Source organism: Panthera onca, chromosome C1 (assembly GCF_046562875.1).
Source record: "Panthera onca isolate mPanOnc1 chromosome C1, mPanOnc1 haplotype 2, whole genome shotgun sequence".
Lineage (NCBI taxonomy): Eukaryota > Metazoa > Chordata > Mammalia > Carnivora > Felidae > Panthera > Panthera onca.
In genome coordinates, this window is record NC_138346.1 from 105,896,842 (window position 1) to 105,901,056 (window position 4,215).

The 4,215-nt window shown below is 42.5% G+C and overlaps 1 non-coding gene across 1 annotated transcript; it reads left to right on the top strand.

Moving 5' to 3' along the window:
* Window positions 1-2,994: 2,994 nt before the first annotated feature.
* On the top strand, window positions 2,995-3,102 carry LOC132674038 (U6 spliceosomal RNA). The gene has a single exon (XR_009608361.1). It is a non-coding gene; the product is annotated as a U6 spliceosomal RNA (small nuclear RNA).
* Window positions 3,103-4,215: the final 1,113 nt, after the last annotated feature.

Here is a 4,215-nt window from a genome sequence, read left to right on the forward strand (position 1 = left end):
GTCATTATGTCTCGGTAGACTGGGAACCAGTGGAGGGTTTTAGTAGGGAGCTCATCTGATTTATGATTTGGGAGGACCGCTCCAATTGCTACAGCGAGACTGGTGTGCAAAGATGGATCAGATAGGGTCCTCATATCAATGGACTCACCTTTCATTTGAAAGGCTGTGACAGATATAGGTTCACTGCAGTGGGATAGATGTCACTAGAGAATTCAGTGTGTGATGAGGTTTGAGAGTTAAACTCTTCTCACCCCTTCAACCACTCCAATCTGGTTTCCACCTCTGTAATTCTGCTGAGATGGTTTTTGTCAAGAACTCTCATGACTTTCGTGTTGCCAAGTTCAATGTCCTTCCTTTTAAATCATCACCATCGCTGAAGCCCCAACCACAGTTGTAACTTCTAATGTTGCCCATCTTGAAATATTCTCTTCTCTACCACTTCCATGTAAGGCCCATGTTTGCCTCTTATTTGTCTTTACATGTGCTCACTTGACAAGCGAATCCTTCTCTCCCTTCATCATCGGTCCTCAAACCTCTATCAAAGGTTGTCACATTGAACAACTCTAAGGGGCCCACTTACAACAAACTCTAAGGGACTGGTGTTTTTTGGGAGTTGGAAAAATGTTACTTGGCATAGCATGAAATAAAGTATCTCTGTCTTGATCTTTCCCTTGTTTTGGCTTTCTTTATGCAATCTTAATTGTGCAAGATGCTTCAAATAAATTATTATAAGATAGTTTTCTATGTAACACACTCATATGTAGTTGATTGCTGGACATCCCCAGTTGGGTGTCTCAAATATACTTCAAGATTTTTAGGTCTCCAAGTGAACTCAAGGACTTCCCTTCATGCAAGGTCCTCTTCCCATGTTCTGCGATAAATGGATAACACTACCAGTCACCCTGCTAGGCAAACTAGAACCCTTAGAGTCCCCTCTGATATGTCTACTTCTGTACCCTCCAAATCCAAATCCATTATCCAGTCTACTGGCTTATTTCCTCAAGCCATTGTCATAATCCGAGATGCCTTCTTCTCCTGCCCTCTCTTCTTCCAGGAATCCTTTCTCAGACCTACAGTCATAGATAGTTTTCAAAACTCTGATTAAAATCTTTTAAAATATTGTGATGGATTTCCTTTTTCCCCTGTTTTTACTTGAAAAAAAATATCATTAACTTTAAGTCTCCATTTGTTAAATTTTGTCACTATCTGCCACTACTAATGTATTTTGCTCTGACGCTTTCCTTTATCATTTTTGCATTCCTGTTGTTACTGGCCACTTAAAATTTATGTGAGCAGCTCTATTACACACAAGGGCCTTTCCACCTAAGAGGCTGCGGTAGATACCGTCATTTATTTAACTCTATCTTTTTCTGAAGCAAGTAACCCCTGAGACACACAAAGTATCCAGAAAGATATGGAACCTGGCATTTCTGGAAAAACTACCACGATGGAGTTTATGTGGAACATTTTAAAATTTAATCAGAATTGAAAAACTTCTGGGCAAAAACTACAATCTGGTATATTTAGGGTGTTGTGTGGAAGGTCCACGGGGACTGTGTGGGTTCCAACTTCATAATGGTGGTGTTCTAAGTGTGTTTTTCGGGACAACTTACACGAGCTCTCCATGTTCCACTTTGTTCTATAAACAAAGTTTCAGTGAACATTACAAAATGAGAATGAATAAATAATAAAGAACTGACATATATCTGATTAACTCTCATTAGATATTTTTTTTTAAATTTTTTTAACGTTTATTTATTTTTGAGACAGGGAGAGACAGAGCATGAACGGGGGAGGGTCAGAGAGAGGGAGACACAGAATATGAAGCAGGCTCCAGGCTCTGAGCTGTCAGCACAGAGCCCGACGCGGGGCTTGAACTCATGGATCGCGAGATCATGACCTGAGCCGAAGCTGCATGCCTAACCAACTGAGCCACCCAGGAGCCCCGGTCTCATTAGATATTTAGTTCTGTGACCTGCACTTCTGATACTATGTTGCTTTAATTTCCCTTTCAACAAATGTCCTCAGTGGCTAAAGACACGGCTGCTTCGATTTTATTTATTTTAACCTTTTTCCTGTGTATTTATTTATTTTGAGAGAGAGAGAGTGCACATGCAGGGGAGAGTCAGAGAGAGAGGGAGAGAGAGAATCCCAAGCAGGCTCTGCGAGGTCAGTGTGAGAGCCCGAAGTGGGGCTCACACCCACGGACTGTGAGATCATGGCCTGAACTGAAATCAAGCTTCAGACACTTAACCAGTTGAACCACCCAGGCATCCCAACTGCTTCTTTGATTTTAGACATGGTAGACTGTTTTGGTCTATAAAGCCTTTCTCTGCCTGCGTGTGGTGAGCTCAGCGTAACAGGTGTACGTAAAATAACACAGATCAAATAGGTGACAAACTAGACAATATTTTCTTTCCCAACAAGGAGGGAAAGAAGGCACGACACCATCACCTGCCATTAGAAGAGCTGTCTGAATCACTACGAGGTATTTCTGAGTCTACCACCATGTTTTGGCATCTATTGGGAAAGCTCTCACTGCAAACAAAAGGTTAATAGTTTTGCTTTTCCAGCTGTTTCACTGGGGCCAGATGTCTGAGTAGCTCAAAATACTTAGCTGCATATTAGGGCCACACAATCTGCTGCTGCTTGTCAGGAGAGCTGTTAACTTCTGTAGAATGTTGCTCTGAATGCCATTAAGGTTTGAATTAAAATAAATTTGCTAAGTGGCTTGTATATTCTTGCTGGGACAAGAATTAGTCTATCGGAAGCAAAAGCACATGATTTCCCTTCTACCTGATCTGAGGGACACTCTCAGGCTTGATACCGACCCTCTCCACCGTCTGTGTTCCCTGGCTGGCTTTCGCAGTTCTGCAAGTTGCCTGCACAATGCCGTATGCATCCCCAAACCTTCTCTCCACGTGGAATCTTATACGATGGAAAGAATTCTTGGAAAACCCGTTAAGGGTTTATGCTCATCGAGAGTACTGTTGTGTGCTCGCTTCGGCAGCACACGTGACTAAAATTGGAATGACACAGCGAAGACTGGCATGGTCCCTGCGCAGGGATGACACATAGATTCACGAGAATAGTGTCGTAACAGTGAACAATTATCTACTGTCCTACAGATTATAAATGATAAGATGCCATGCATGTCTTAGATTCGGACAATCTAAGTTCAAAGTTAAATTTAAGTCAAGTTTGAGTTTAAATTTAGTGCTTAGTTCTTTACGTACTGTATCTGCAGGCCACATCTCACATCTGGCCCATTTGCATACATGCTCTCTCATTTATTCCTTATAATTATTGCAAGAGGCAGTTATATTTGCTATCTTCATTCTCGTGAAGGGGAAACTGAGACGAGGTACTGGTGACGCTGGGATTGAACTGTAACTTAGTTAACTAATTCCATGGGCCAAGAGTTTTGTATTGTTTCTTGCTTGGATCAGTACAGATTGCTTCCTCTGTGGCAACTATTGACAACCACACAAATAAAGGTTTTGGTGCTGCGACTGGCAGAGAAGGCGGGAGCATTTCAGAGTTCAGTTCCTAGCTGAGCGAGGGCCTGGGAGCCTGAGGAAGCAGCCTAGCTTCGAGGAGGTTCTCAGGATCAACACCTTCTTTCTGCCTTCTCAATGTGTTTGGCAATTGCCACAGTGAACAGTTTCTGTCATTTTCACCTAAGATATCTTTGAATTAGTCCCATAAGCTGTTTACACATATTGATGCCATACGACTTGCCCCTTTTCAAAAGAGAAAAATACAAAACTTGTAAGTGGTTTTTTTTAAATTAACATTTATTTATTTTTGAGAGAGACAGGAAGAGTGAGAGTGGGGAAGGGGCAGAGAGAGAGGGAGACACAGAATCTGAAGCAGGCTCCAGGCTCTGACCTGTCAGCACAGACCCTGACGTGGGGCCCGCAATCATGAAACCTGAGATCATGACCTGAGCCGAAGTCGGAAGCTTGACCGTTGAAGCTGATGGAGCCACCTAGGGGCCCCAAAACTTGTAACCTTGAAACAAAATTATTCCTGTAGTACTGTGGAATGTAGGGAGCTTTCATTTCATTTTTAACAAGAAAATTTGCATTTCATGGGAAAGGGAGAGAGAGAGAGAGAGAGAGTGTGTGTGTGTGTGTGTGTGTGTGTGTGTGTGCGCGTGCGCATGTGCATGCCCGCACATACACACATCCATGATGGTCCTGATAATTATGA